The sequence below is a fragment of the Fukomys damarensis genome, unplaced genomic scaffold (assembly GCF_012274545.1).
Source record: "Fukomys damarensis isolate Sample0158 unplaced genomic scaffold, DMR_v1.0_HiC HiC_scaffold_22, whole genome shotgun sequence".
Taxonomy (NCBI): domain Eukaryota; kingdom Metazoa; phylum Chordata; class Mammalia; order Rodentia; family Bathyergidae; genus Fukomys; species Fukomys damarensis.
This window is the reverse complement of record NW_022900934.1, coordinates 7,725,919-7,742,173: the sequence shown is the minus strand read 5'-3', so window position 1 is coordinate 7,742,173 and position 16,255 is coordinate 7,725,919. Positions and strand designations below refer to the sequence as shown.

The 16,255-nt window shown below is 39.7% G+C and overlaps 1 protein-coding gene across 1 annotated transcript in view; it reads left to right on the top strand.

The window, feature by feature from the left end:
- The window catches only part of Dok5 (docking protein 5), a gene marked incomplete at its 5' end in the record, with an annotated part of 206,608 nt that overhangs the window by 123,584 nt on the left and 66,769 nt on the right, over nucleotides 1-16,255 (top strand). The window lies entirely within an intron of this gene.

The window sequence follows — 16,255 nt, the reverse complement described above, 5'->3', positions numbered from 1 at the left end:
ATATATATATGATGTTGGTGTGACATATTTTTTATTTAATTTATCATTAAAAATATATCTAGCCGGGCCCATGGCTCACACTACCCAGCACTCCGGAAGCAGAGGCAGGAGGATCGCCATGAGTTCGAAGCTACGCTGGGCTAGCTACACAATGAGTTCAGGGCCAGCCTGGACTACATAGCGTGACCCTGTCTCAGGAAAACCAAGATAAATAAATAAGTAAATCTACTTGAGGCAGCTGAAAGCAGGAGAAGCGATTTCTCTTTGGAGGAAATGGGGTGGGTGGTGGTGGGAACAGAACTGCCCAGGGTTAGGAAGTTGTCAGAGGACAGATTCAAGTGTGAAGCTGAAGTGGACTGAACAATTCTCCCCTGAAAGCGAAAGGGGTGAGAGAGGGTGGAGGACAAACTCATTTGTCCTATTTCAGATTTCTACCTGCTGGCTTTGCAATTTAATATGCAAGTCTGTGGGGAACGTGGTAAGCCACATTCTCTTTCCTGTGAAATAACCATTAATGGAAGTCGAAAGCCTCAGAATGGAGAATTATCTACATTAAGCCTCCCAGCCCCTGATGGGTTACAGTAGCCCGTTCCTCCGTTTTACTCTCTTAGATCTGATGCATTTCATATTAATCTCTTGGGGCCTATAAAAAGCTGGAGTAATTGCGCGATATGCATTTTCATCTAAGTGCTGTGCAATTTATGAAAGTTGATGGTAACGTACCGAGGTTAGAAGTAGCATGTTGTGGCCAGACTTCAGAGTCTGTTCTCACAGGGATAAAGCAATTCCCACGGACATCGTGCCGCTTGGTCTATACCGAGCTCGGCCCTCCCGAAGGAAACCTTTGTGTTCGTTAGTGTGCGTTTTAGTGTGCGAGGTGTTATTTTTCAAACGCCACTTTTGAATATCAGAATCTTTCTTAGAAATTGTCGCATATGAGATTATACAATTGAAACATTTGGTCAATGCCTCCCTGAAAATGTAGCCAAGGGTACTCTGCTGCAAAATTCGGAAAATAAATATGTGAATGATGTGCGTAGTAGAGAACACTTCGTTTTCCATTTCTTTATCTCCTCCGTGAAGCACCCCTCAAGCACCCCGAGCTGTCAGAGAAGGCTGTGAATTTGATGAGCTGTAATCACAACCCCAGTAAAACCCCAGGGACTTTCGGTGTAGTTCCTGACCTTCTTATAAATGCGCACTCCGTTTTCATTCAGGAAAGCCACTTGCTACCCTCCCTAGCGAGGCTGAGAGTTGCTCTGCACAATTTTACATTTTGGGGGGTAAATAACAGTTGGGAGGAAGTCTTAAGTGGAAGGAAGAACTCCTGTCGCTGGTAGATTAAGGAGTTGTGGACTGGCGGGAACCACGCAGAGCGAGACTTGGGATATCTGGGTCACAGGGCTGACTTTGCTGTGTTTCTGTCTAGTTTTTAGTTGTGTTTAAAGGTGGCCTCCGCAGCTCGTCCAAGTGAGTTGCCCCATGTTCACACGCTGCTGAGCCTGACTATCCAGGCCATGCTGGGACAGAAGGACGATTCCAGCAAGGGCTCAAGGCTCAAGCCTGATGCTGCCAAAAAGTGTGTACTGCAGACTCTTGTGATTAGCAGGGCTTTGTGGTCAAAGAAATTCGGGGGCTGCAACATTGCATCTCCACATCGAGACCCACGGTCCACGGTAGCTTATCACAGCCTCTGAAAGTCCTGCACACAGGACACCCACATAACTTTTAGCTTTGAGTCAGCGTTTCCACAACTAATTGGGGCAAGGACTTTCTTTTCTGTTTTTTTTTAATTATGTATTCCACGGACCAGGTTAATTCTAAGGAAGAGCCTGGAAAGAAACTGCAGCTTTTATGCATTACTTTTTGAATGAAATGTTTTGCTGTGGCCCACTGTTTGAACAAGGAACAACTAGGGATGATCGTTCCTACTTCATCAAAGTTATAAGGTCAATCTGCGTGTTAGAAGGCAATTGGAAGTGTGTGGGGGAAAGATGAAAGACCTTCAGACTGGGGAAATTATCCCCCACCCACCGCCGTTTTGCCGAATCCCTTCGGGCTTGCTGTTCTGTCACTCTAGAGCTTTGTTTAGCGACCGGATCATTCTTAAAACGCCCGAAGTCCAGGCCGAACCTGGTTCACTGTTACTGAAAAAATAGGTTCCTAGGTTCCTCGGAAGGAGCTAATGTCCTAAAAATGACTTCTCTGGAACTTCTTCCAGTCTGTCTCTTTATTCTCATTTCTCCCCTTCCTCCCCTCCTGTCTTCCCTCTTCTCCCCACACCCCGACCTCCCGTATCAGAATTTATTCTGTAGTAACGATTTATTCTTTTTTTTTACTCAGTTTTCCCTCCTGTGAAACATCTCTTCTGATGTGGCTGTTTCCAGTATGTCTTTTAAAAATCTTAAAATAGATACATCATAGCCCATTCTTTCCAGGATCAAATACCCACTTGTTCCTGCTTTCTAAAAACTACCCCCATGGCATGCTCTGGAAGTTTTCTTCATTTATATTAAAAGAACATGACTTTTAACATCACTGTAAACTAAATTATAGCTACACATTGACGTGTTTCCTAAATGGTGAATGCTCCTATATCCACATTTCTGAGGCATATTTAGAGTAGTTAGAGGAACTTAACAGTATCAAACCAAAATAAAAATAACAAAAAAGCAAAGCCTTCATTTTTCAGTTTGAAGTACCTCTACTTTTACTAGTTAGAAAAGTTCAAGCATATACCAGAGCACCAAAGTCTCCTTAAACATGCTCAAAAAGAAATTAACTTCCTACCTGCGCTCAGTTTCTTTCTAGGTTCCCTGGCTCCATTCTGTTCTTCACAGGGAGAGGTCAAGAAGTCATCCTTGGTTCACTTTACCTGTTGCCCCCACATCCAGTCCACCCACCAGTTTCCCTGCGCTCTTCTGCCTTTGTGGATGCCTTTCCTTTCCTGGTCTCTGTGTTAAAAACTTATCAGTTCTTCAGAAACTGTACTACTCTCCTGGATCCACTCTGGCTTAGTCACCTACATGACAATTTTGCGCAACGCCCCAGTCACACGGAAAACACTGAGTTATGATCGCATGAGTCGTGGGTTGTGCCTGGCTGGTGCTGACTCTTTCATAAGATCCTTTTCCTCCGTGAAAGAATGTCTAATTTTGAGTGGGACTCAAGTGAAGACCCTTATGCAGTGAAGATCCTAGCCTGAGGTGGACAAGCAGAGAAGATGCCAGTCTTTCCTCATCTCTTTTCCTTTTCCGCTGATTAGAAAATAGGTGGCAACCATCTTGGCCCATGAAACTGAGAAACCATGGATCAAGGAGCGCACTGGAGTGGATCATGTCACACACAAAGGATCCTGGAGCTGGGTGTCCACTCTGGTGCGTGCTCTCTGATGCCACCAACCTAGGTCGGCCTTGGACTGCCTACCTCAGGATTTCTTTTATGTGAGAGGAATAAACTTCTATCTTTTAAGCCTCTATAATTTTGAATTTTCTCTCATGTACATTAGATCCTGATCCTAATTATGAGAGATATAAAACTTTTCCTCATCTTCCAATGCACTCTAAGTAGGGAGTACTTTCTCTCACTCAGCCAAAATATCTGACACCCACAATTTAAAGGAGGGGAGGTTTATTTTGGCGCACGATGTTTAGACGATTCATTCCATAGTCACCTGGGTCCAAGCAAGAAGAGCATGGTCAAAGGGTCTGGTGGAAGAAAGGTGCTCACCTCATGGTGACCAGGAAATAGAGAGAGAAGGGAGGAGCTGGGGAGAGGGATGGACTCTTTTGGGTTACCTGCCCAGTGAACTCTCATCTTCCAGCCAGACCCCACTCTCTAACGGCACCTTCAGCCATGGACTGACCAGTGGACTAATCCACAGTCACCTTCTAAAAGCTCTACTTCTGAACACTCTGGGGAGAGTTTGGAGTGACCTTTTGGGTCTAACCCACATCAGGAGCTCTGTTTTGGACAACCATGAGATACGGATGTGACTGCTCTCTGTTGGATTTTGAATCTCTTGTGCTTTATTTATCTTTGTATCCTAGGAGCCCAGCCCAATGTCTGGCCAAAGTAGATACTTTGGGTTCCACGGACACTCTAGGTGCCCAGGACATTGTTATAGGCAACTAGAATTGCAAAGTGAAAATATTGGGAGGACATGTAGTACTCCAGAAAAAAAAAAAAGGCTCTGTAAATGAGTCCTGTGCCAAGTCTCTGTCTCTGAACCTGTGTGTGATTTTGCCCCATGGAGAACAGCATCTGGGAACAACTAGAACATCACATTTTGTACAGATATTTACACTACAGAATTTACAGAACATGCATATATGGCTTTAAAAAAAATCAGATGGTACGAAAGAGCTTATAGGCTAGGCGTGTGATAGTGCACACTTGTAGTTCCAGCATTCTGGAGGCTGAAGCAGGAGGATTGCCATGAGTTCATGGCCAGCTTGGACTACATAATGATTTCAAGGTCAGCTGAGCTACATAACAAGACCTTGTCTGGAGGAAAAAAAAAAAAGCTTATAATCAAAAATAGTTGTGTGTACTTTTCCCTCCAGTCCTCCTGTGGGTTGAACTCAGGCCCTCCAAGGCACTCTCAAGTTGTGGGAATGTAATGTCTTGGAGAAAGGCTCTTTGTGGATATTTTCCGGTTGAAACAACTGTGGGATTAGGGTGGACTCTCATCCAGTGGCTGGTAGCCTTATGAGAAGAGACACAGGAGAATGCTGCTGGGGACAGGCAGACGGGGCGATGCGTCTACAAGCCCAGGTGGCAACAGCTGTTACCAGCAACCCTCTGAAACCAGGAGAGAACCATGCACAGATCCTCCCTCAGAGCCTCTGGGGAGAAGCACAATGATTTTGGACTCTGGTGTCCAGAACTGGGAGGCGACATGTCCTTGTGCTGCTTTGCTCTGGTGGTCCCTGGACACTAATATTCTTCCCTTGGTTCCTTGGCTTTATTCCTTTTGTAACTCCACATCACACATTGATGCTCTTAGTTTGCCAACACCTGACACATTTGACTGATTTCTCTATTTTGAGTAATGGTTCGACGGTGTCTCACCAGCTCCTTCCCCTGCCTTACAAATGTAGGGATTATATTATTTCCAGAAAAGACTCTGAATTATATGGGTTGCATTCAATAAGAAACTTCAGTCTTTGTAAGTTTACCCATAAAGGCGAAGAAGTGTTTCTTGACATCAACCTTGCGTGTCGAAGGTTTTGTGGATTTTGCCCACTCCTTCTCTCTTTTCTTTGCTCTTCTTTTGGGCTCTTCTTCACTCTCACGTTACACAACACCAGGCCAATACTGTCTTATAGGAATGTGGGACTGCAGTTGTCACACATTGCTTTATTTCAACAGACATAGGGAGTACAGACTCCTCATATTCAAGTGCAACTTTTTAATACAATATAAAGTCAAACTGGATATTTTTCTGGTTTGCTCTGGGCTATGAAGCACTGTTTTTTAAGTCTCTGATTTGCCTCTGGAATTGATAATAAAAAGAAAAAAATGGAAGCAGAAGTCAACATGTGACACTGTGTGTATCAGATCTGCTGTTTCACTGTGTACAAATTACAAGGCAATGACCATAATGCTGTATTTTCAATGAACCCAGACTCTTATTTTCTTTTAGGTATTTGTGGATTACATGTACACATATATTGTGATGAAAACCATCACAAACACTTCACCTACTGTGAGATTTTAATCAGGCACACACATTCTTCAAGAGATAGGTTTTACTCAAAAACACCATTTGAACTGTGAAGGATAAATTTGTCCTTATGCCTTCTCTATAGGAGTAGCCTAATCGTGATTGAAAGCAGGACATGTTTCTACACCAGATATCAAGTTTCCAGGAAGATGCACTGTACAAAATCAGAGGAAAAGAGGAAATGTAGTTTGCAGGATAGCATGGGTGAAACAGCACTGACAATGATGTCAGTCTGGTAACTTCCACAGCACAAGTGACAAATCACAAATGTTGTGTCTTATGCCCTGTGAATCATGAGCACAGAATGGTATCACGGCTATGCCCTGGGAGAGCTTTTTAAAACATGTTTTACGGTGCTTTGCGATGGTAGTTTCCAGTCACTCTCAAAACTGTGCCACAGCTTACTGGTGTTACCACAGACTCCAGGATCTCCTGTGATTCTTCACCAGTGTGTATCTCTGTCTGGCTGTTCTATGGCCCTAGCCACCTTGCTACACTGGACTTCCTCCACTTCTCCACCTCAGGGCCTTTGTACTTGCTGCTCTGTGGTTTGTAGAACTTTTTCTCATGATTCCTTCTCTTCCTTCAGATACTTGCTTAAACGTACTTGCCTCAAATGGCTTCACTTGATCTCTCCATCCGACTCCAAATCTCATTTCGCTAATATATTAAACTCATGCAACTTCACTACTGTTAGAATTGTGCCGCACACTTATTCATTTTTATCTTTGTGCACTGCTAGTGGACAGTGAGCTCTATGTGGTCAGAGATGTGCTGTGTGTTTATCTCTGTGACCTCAGCCTTCCTCTCAGTGTGTAGAACATAAAAAGTAGCCCTTGACTATCATGTAAGTTTGTGATGGAAAGTGGAAAAATATTCTCCCAGTTTGGGATCAGAAAGACAGCTCACTACCCAAGTACTTTTGGGGTGAACATTTAAATTTTTTGTGTTTTTAGTTCCTAATCTCTAAAATGGGTATAATGACACATGGGACTTGAAGTCACAGGGTAATAGGAATTTTTTTTAATGTATAAGCAATTTACACTGTGCTTGACCCGTTTAAGTCCTCAGTAAGAAATTATTAATAAAATTTCTTAAAAAATATACTTCTGGAGAATACCATTAAGCTAGTCATTTTATTTTGGTCATCCTAATAATTATTAATCCCATGAGCGTCCTCTTGGGCAGGTGCTGTTGGACCCACAGAACCGAGAGGGAAGCTCAGATGTATGAGGTTGAGTGGCGCCCCCATGTGACCCAGCTGTGGGTGGGAGAAGAAAATAAACTTTCCCACTGTGGCAGAGAGTGGCTGTACCATTTTATATTTCCATGAACAATACATGCTTGATCCAGTTTCTCCACCTCCTAATGTTGTTTGGTGTCATTATTTTTATTGTTCATTCTAAGAGTGAGATCTCATTGTGCTTTTAATTTGCATAGCTTAATGGTTAATGCCATGGGACAATTTTCTGTATGTCCTCTATTGTAAAATATCTTTACATGCAAGTGACCGATTTTTAACTGGATTTTAAAGTTTTACTATTGAGTTGTGGAATGCGAGTCATGTACATGAAATATCTTCATGGGTATGTGTGGCTATAAATATATACACATATATATTTTCCAGGTAGTAGGTATATTTCAGATAAGTGGCTGCACTTATTTTTTCCCCTAATTTGTCTTTTTATTCTCTTTATTGAGATCTTTTTTAGAGTGAAAATTTCAATATTGATGATGTCCTGCTTATGAATTTTTACTTTGATGGGCCATGTTTTTGATGTCAAGTAAAAGAATTCTGAGCCATAGACCCTGACTATTTGATTTGCTCCTTGTCTTTTTTTCCCCCAAAAATGTCTAGTTTTAACTGTGACATTTAAGTTCATATTAAATTTAATTTTTGTGCAAGATGTAAGATATAGGTTGAGTTTCATTCTTTTTTACCTGCTGTAGTCCAATTATTTCAATAACTTTTGTTGAAAAAAGTCATGCTTTCCCTGTGGAATTATCAAAACTGCTTCTGGCACATTTGTGCACATCTATTTGTTTCTCTTTCTCTCTCTCTAAGTCCCTTCCTCCCTTCCTCTCTTTTCTTTTTTTCTTTTTGGTACCAGGGATTGAACTCAGGTCCTTGAGCTTTCAAGGCAGGCAGCAGAACCGCTGAGCTAAATCCCTGGCCCTTTCTTTCTTTTCTTGACCTGTGCGTCTCCTTCCCTCTCAGGATCATAGGCTCTTGTGCTCTTGATTACTATATCTATGGGGTAATCCGTGATATCGAGTCGAGTAATTCATTCCGTTTCGTTCTATTTTCAAGGTTGTTTTAGCAATTCTAGTGCCTATGCCTTTCCATAAAAATTTCAAATAATCTCTTCTAAAACAAAAATCTGTTGGGACTCTTTAAGGGATTACGTTAAGCCTACAGATCAAATTATAGGACAACTAATATCCTTTCTATGTTGAATCCATCCATGAACATGATATGATTTTCCATGTATTTGAGAGTTACTTATTTCAGTAGCATCTTGTAATGTTCATCCCTCAAAAATAATTACTTCTGATTATTTTATTTAATTTGTATTAAATCTAAAATCCTTTGAATAAAGTATTTAACTTGTATAAAATAGTTACTTTTGACCCATAATCTGATATAGCAATCATGTAGATTAAATAATTTCTTTTTTTCCCAAAATTATTTGACTAATCTTTGTGTATAATTAGTTGTCCTTGAAGTTTGGAAATAGATTCAGGTTTTTGATGGTTTATAAAAATTTATCTTTAACCAATGAAATTAAAAACATAATTAAAAACTTATGAACTAAGACAGGCCTGGGCCCTGATGATTTCACTGCTGAATTCTATAAAACATTTAGAGAATGTTTTCTATAAAACATTCACTGCTGAATTCTATAAAACATTTAGAGAATGCCACTACTGTTTCATGAAACTGAAAAGGAGGTAATACTTCCAAATTCATTCTTAGAAGCAAGCATTACCTTGATCCCCAAAGCAGAGAAAGACCCAACTGAAAAAGAGAACTATAAGTGAATACCACTAATGAACATACATGTGAAAATCCTTAATAAGATACTAGCAAATAGAATGCAGAAGATCATCAAGAAGATCATATAACCTGACCAAGTGGAGTTCATCCCAGGGATGCAGGGATGGTTCAACATACACAAATCAATAAATGTAATACACTATATTAATAGAGCCAAGGATTAAAAACCATATGATCATCTCAATAGATGCAGAAAAAGCATTTGACACAATTGAACACACATGCGTGATAAAAACCATATACAATTTGGAATAAACAGTCTCTAACTCAATCTGATAAAAGCCTTCTGTGAAAAATCAACAGCCAATATCATACTCAGTGATCAAAAACTGAAATCCTTCATGCTAAAATCAGGAGCAAGACAAGGACGTCCACTATCACCACTCCTGTTCAATACTGTTTTGGAAACATTAGCCATAGCAGTTAGACAAGAGAAAGAAATAAAAGGAATAAAGAGAGAAAATGAAGAAGTCAAATTGTCATTATTTGCAGATGACATGATATGCTATATAGAAGACCCCAAGAACTCTACCAAAAGTCTTCTAGGTTTAATAATCAAATTCAGTAAATTAGCTGGATACAAGGTCAACACACAAAAATCAGTAGCTTTCCTGTACATGAGCAACAGACTCACTAAGAGAAAAATGGGGCAAACAATTCCTTTCATCATAGCATCCAAAAAAGTTGAAATACTTAGAAGTCAACCTACTGAAAGAAATAAAAGACTTCTACTCTGAAAACTATAGCACTCTGAAAGAAGAGATTGATGAGGATATCAGAAAATGGAGAGACACCCCTCGCTCCTGGATAGGAAGAATCAACATAGTGAAGATGGCCATATTTCCAAAACTGCTCTATAGATTCTATGCCATCCTAGTTGAAATCCCAACAGTATATTTCACTGAACTAGAGAAAATAATCCAAAAATTCATTTGGAACAAGAAGAGACCTAGAATAGCAAAAGCAAGAATGAGGTAAGGAGGCATCACAATCCCCAACTTGAAACTATACTACAGCTATACTGCTGTGAAAAAAACAGCATGGTCCTGGCAAAGAAACCGATCTGAGGACTCGTGGAACAGATTAGAAGATGCAGAAAAAACTCCAGACATACTTAGCCACTTCATCTTCGACAAAGGAGCCAAACACCCTCATTGGAGGAAACAGCCTCTTTAATAAATGGTGCTGGAAAAACTTAGTTTCAATTTGCCAAAGATTAAAACTAATTATATATATACATATATATGTATATATATATACGTATATATATATATATATATATCACCATGCACTAAACTAAAATTGAAATGGATTAAAGATCTAAATATTAAAACAGAAACACTAAACTGGCTGTAGGAGAGGTTAGGTACAATTCTTGAAGACATTGGTGTAGGAAAAGATTTTATGAGCAAAACCTCAGTTGCACTTGAACTAGCCCAAAGAATCAACAACTGGAATCTCATCTTATTAGAAAGCTTCTGCACAGCAAGAGAAACCACCAAGTGAAGAGACAACCCACAATGTGGGAAAAAATTTTTCTAGCTATTCCTCAGACAAAGGTCTAGTATCTAGGAAATATAAAGAACTCAAAAAAAAAAATATCAGACTTCCCAAATTTAAAAACCCTATCCAAAGATGGGCATCTGAAATGAACAGACATTTCTCGCACAAAGAAGTAGAAATAGCAAATAGACATATGAAAAAATGTTCACTGGTCATTCAAGAGATACAAATGAAAACAACACTGAGATTCCACCTCACGCCAGAAAGAATGGCTGCTATCATAAAATCAATCAATAACAAATGCTGGCGGGGCTGTGGGGAAAGAGGAGCCCTGCTCCACTGCTGGTGGGAGTGCAGACTGGTGCAAGCACTGTGGGAATCAGTTTGGAGACACCTCAGAGAACTAGGATTGGAGGTCCCCTTTGACCCAGATATTCCCCAGCTTGGTATCTTCCCTAAAGAATTAAAAGCATCATACCACAGTCATATATGCTCACCCATGTTTATAGCAGCACAGTTTGAAATAGCTAAAACTTGGAAACAGCCCGATTGCCCATCAACTGGAGACTGGATAAAGAAAAAAAAATTTTTAAAAATAAAATTGAGTACTACTCAGCCATAAAGAATGAGAAATTGAAGACATTTATAGCTAAATGGATGCACATTGAGGCCATACTCTTAAGTAAAATGAATAGGACACATATGTGTAAATACCAAACAGGTTCTCTGGTGTGAGGAAACTGAAAGTGTAAATAAAGGCTAAAAGGTAAAATAGACAATGTGAAATAGCAAGAAAAGGGGCAAAGGGAAAGGGAAAGTGGGAGGGGCAGGGGAAAGGAAATGGGAGTGGAATTAATATGAGAAAATGAAAAAAAATGGAAACAAAGTCTCGTAAATAAATAGGGAGGGGCAAAAGGGTTGAAGGGAGGGTAGGGGAATGGCGACAAAAATGAGAACCAAGATAGATTATGCAAAGGTGAAAATTCCTAATGATGAATGTCACTATATTGTATAATCTGCCAATAAAATTAATAATATAAAAATTAAAATTTATCTCTTTAGTCTGTCCCTAGTCTACGAGTTTGCTGTATTCTTAAGAAGCACATATTACCCCGACATAATAAGAAAGACAAGGCAAAAACAAACTTTACCTATAAAGCTCATTAGCTATAGATTCTTTCTCCCTATTTACACGTATTTCTTAGTTTAATTTCTTTTTCCTTATATGAATTTCTTAATTGCATATATTTCTGGGACATTTGTGTGTGTGTGTGTACACTTGAGTATAGTTCAGATCCACAAAGAAGCTGTCTCCAAATGACACCAAAAGAAAAAGGGTGAGTTTCCCCCAGATGGTGAAAAATGAATCATATATTTTATGGGGGGAGAAGAAGCCACAGCTGTTTTTAGCAGCAGAAGCACTGCTTACCAAGTTGTGCTGGCCATGGGATAAAAATCCACTTAGGTCATTTATGTGTTTTTAAAAATATTTCTTCCTCTTTTTTGTCTCTTCAGAGTTTTTACTAAATTACAAAATTCACAATTGTCCTTTAGAGTTTAAAGAATTTTGAATTGTGTACAATTTTTAAACAAATATGATGTCTCGGTCAGAAAAAAAAACACAACTCATGCATTAATATATACTTTTTGGACTCTATCTCCACAAATAGAAATATTTTCACACATATGTACATTATATTTTAAAGCAAAAATGGACTAACTGATTACATATTATATTCCAAGAGACTTTAATCTGTTTTTCTCAAAGTACTCTTTTGGGTCTGTGGTTTGTGCATAAATTTTAGTGGCAAATCCTTTGAGATTAAAAATATTTAGCTCATGAGATAAATTATATGGTCACACTAATTATACCAGTCTCCTTTCCTTAACTATGCTTCAAAGCCCGTAATTACTTGCTGTACCTCCTTGATTTAATGACTCTCTAGTACTCTTTACTGACCGTGCACTGGAATCTGTTTAAAGAGATCCAAACTGATGGACAAAAAGGCTTGCACTGTTTTGCTTGTAGAAATGCTATTATAGGGGAAAACTTGTGCATCTCACTTTATGCTAAAAACACGTTAATGTTTAGGAGGAAGGTATTAGATATGAGATTATAAAATAATATTGTGCGTCTTTAACTTCTTTGTAACTACTGCCAGTTGTCTCTAAAAATGTTGTTCAGAACCACACACCATTTATGAAATGCCTCTCCCCCCGGATTCCATTCTGGGTCGCGCAGGTACAGTTTTCAGTTTTTATGCACTTCTTTTCAAAGAAACACACACAGAACAAACGGGTGCTCAGTTATTTCACATGTACAAATAAAGATTCACTCTTCAGGGAGACAGTCTGAACTTACAACCCAGACAGGCACGAGTCCATTTTATTTTAAGTGACCAAGGGCACGTGGATATTTGGAAAGAATTTTTCAAAGAAACACACACAGAACAAACGGGTGCTCAGTTATTTCACATGTACAAATAAAGATTCACTCTTCAGGGAGACAGTCTGAACTTACAACCCAGACAGGCACGAGTCCATTTTATTTTAAGTGACCAAGGGCACGTGGATATTTTTGGAAAGAATGAAACCATGTAATATAGGGCTGGGATACGATTGTCTAGTCTGGTTCTTTCTTAAGAAATATTTTACAAAATGTCTGCTTAAACAGCTATGTTCAAGAGTCCAGAGGAGAGACCTGTGAACAAAATGTTCTATTCTTAGGACTTTGGATCGGAACTGCGTGTGTCTCCTTCCTTGCCTGCCTGCACCTACTTCTTTGGACCTTTAAACCGTTCATGCTTTTACAGAAAAGACAATACAAAAAAGTTAAACGTTTTGGAGCACATTATACAGAGTCTTTTGGAAGTTTAATAGAAATGTTTATTAAAGTACTCTGAAGTTTTAAACATAGTGATCATGTGATGATAATGATCATCATTTTAATTGGTTACTTTTTAATACTTCAGACCCAGAAATGAACCACTTTCACACTATTTTTATTTTTGAAACAGCATATAAAAGCTAAAGGGCTTTATGCCTCTTCATTTTCCATAGGATAATAGCTTTAGTTTTTTTTTTTTTTAAAGAATGAAGTAATTTGAAGCTTCTGAGGAGCTTTGAAATTTGCATATACAAAGTGAATTGCTCACTTAATTCATTCAGTCCCACAAGGGAAAACATAATTAGGATATAGCCTGCAAAGGCAGGGTGGAAAATTGCCTTTTAGGTAGCAGTCTTGCTTTCTCTTGGTAAACATAAATAAATCATCATCTGTAAATTACCATCTGCAGAAGAAGAAAAATTGGAAATCAAATCCTTGTTTTCCTAAATAGCCTTTTACTCTGAACCAGCCTGGGACACGCTCACCCTTCCCACACAATGCCAGCTTCCTGTGTAAGTCTGACAGGAGCATTGCAGTTCCTCAGGCGAATATGCTTTAAAAAAATGCTATTGTATTAATCTTCTCTTGGGGTGCTGGAGGAAGTTTCAGTAGTTTCTCTACCTAGTTAACAGAATACTCCATTTGGAAAATTGAATTGTGTAATTTGCAATTGTTTTCCAAGTTGTGAATGCAGAACTGTATCAGTGGCAAATTCAACTTTTAAAGTATGACCACTTTGTTAATTGCTGGCAGTTAAACATTTATTTCAATGAGTACAACCACTTATGATGAATATGACATCTGGAGTATGGCCTTAAACGCGCAATCAATGTGTAGCCTATTTTTAGGAATTGCTAATTAGATGGCATACTTAAAAGATTTATCAGAAGTTTACAAAAGTGTGGGTAATTCTTTTCTTTGATGGAATCTTGGATCTTTGTGTATCTGACACGTAGGAAACTAGAAACGAAGGACACAGTGATTAAATAATTAAGTCTTCTCTTTCTTCTGCATTCTATCCTGAGCAAGTTTTTGTCACTTCTTCAGTTTTCACTGTGTACTTTCTTGACCCCGTGCTGCCGTCATCTTCAAGGCTAAGGTCACCAGAAATGGCCAGGCCAGCCACACATACACACACAGGGCTTGATCCCAGGAGGCGCTGTTCTGCGAGTCCATGCCATTCTGTCCTTCAAGGTCCCTGTGAAGGGTGCTCCCATTGGTCATGTGATACAGCACCTCTGTCCTCTACCAACCCACCCGCTGCCGGTAGCTTCCTCTCCTCTCTGACAACCCATAGCATCAGTAGACATTGCCAGATGCCACAGTGGAGTGCAAAAGTTTCCCCAAATTGAGAGCCCCTGGCTTTGTAATGTATGAACTTTCTAGTGCTTGGATATGACCACTCCCCTGGTCTGCTTTAGCCAATTAATTTATGTTCTTTGGATTTCATGATTCCCATTAAACTGAATGTACCACCTTATAGGGAGCTCTTGCTGGCCCAGCTACTCCCATGTGCCTAACTTGTTTCCCACCCTCACCTCCTCCTTCGCCATATTTGTGTTTTCCTCTAACTTGTGAATGATTTTTTATTGTTTTATTATATATATTTTTTTATTTTTTGGTACCGGGGATTGAACTCGGATCCTTGCGCTTGCAAGGCAGGCCACCGAACCACTGAGCTAAATCCCTGGCCGATATTATTTTTTTAGTACGTGCTCCCAGTGCGTGAGGACAATACCCCTTCTGAGGAGTTGGTACGTGGACATGACACATCTTAATTATTTTTCATCCCCTTCCCCCTTTCCCTCTGTCTCTTGATTCACTATGGAAATCAGTGTGGAGACTCCTCAAAAACTTAAAACTAGAAATTCCAGTCCGCCCAGCTATTACCTTCTAGGTACCTTCCCACAAGAGTTAAAGATTTCACATTACAAACATCATATCCATGTTGGTAGCTGCACAAGTCACAATGTGCTATTAGTCTGTGTATCTGTGAACAGATGAATGAATACAGAAAATGGAGTGCTACTCTTCCATAAAGAAGGATAATCTTGAGTCATTGGTAGGAAAGTGGGTGCACTTTGAGATCATAATGTTAAGTTTAAGTGAAATAAGGCAGACACACAAGCTTAAGCATCACAGTTTCTCTTATAGGAGAAACACAAAATACAAATAAAGAACAAAATAAAAGACAGATTAATAGTAAGCAGGGAGATAGGTTTTTCTTCCTCATATTTTTATCATACCACACTGGACAGCTTCATGATTGTGTGCCTGAGTTTATTTTGGCTGGAAATCTTTTTCCTCCTCGTAAACACATGCTCATCCTTCCAGAGCCACCTTAGGAATCAGAAGACCTAATTTAAAAATGATGACTTCTTTGATCCTTGTCTATATTTGTTTGAGAGTATTTGGAGGTTTAGTAAAGAGTAGTCTACTTCTCTGTACTTGAATTACTATCTCGGCTGTTTACCAGCCTGTAGAAAAGTTAACCTCCTCGGGCCTTAACATGCTTCTACATTCAAAGGGGGCAAACATTTCAGCTAGTTAGAAAACTGTGAAAAAAAATTAAATGACACATCGATGTTACGTTTTGCAAACCCAGTACCTGGCAAAGAATTGAGGACTGAATAAGTGTTGAAGCTGTTGCAATGCTGTGGCATTGTCCACGGGGCCAGGTGCCAGCCAGGGCCTGTGGGCAGGGCAGACAGCCCGTTCGGTAGGTCTGGGAGCCTTTGGTGGATTAGGTGTCTGAACCCTTCCCTCTTTGTGTTTATACAGACTCTGTGTAAGGAACCATTCTCCGGCGTCCACCTGACCAGAGTCAAATCGAGTGTCTGTGTCACTGGATGGGAATGGCCTCACCCTGCGTATGACAGTGATATATATCACTGTGCCTCCATCTCCTTGTTTTAGCGGGAAAGGTGACAGTGTCCACATTAGGAGAAAGAGCTTTTATTTAATAAGCATTTACTGAGGGTGTGCCCTGTGCAGGTCACAGCTCTCAGGGCTGGAGAGAGAGTGGCAAGCCATGCAAACGGGGAGGAAGAGACAGACGTATGGGCAATGTGTAAAGAAA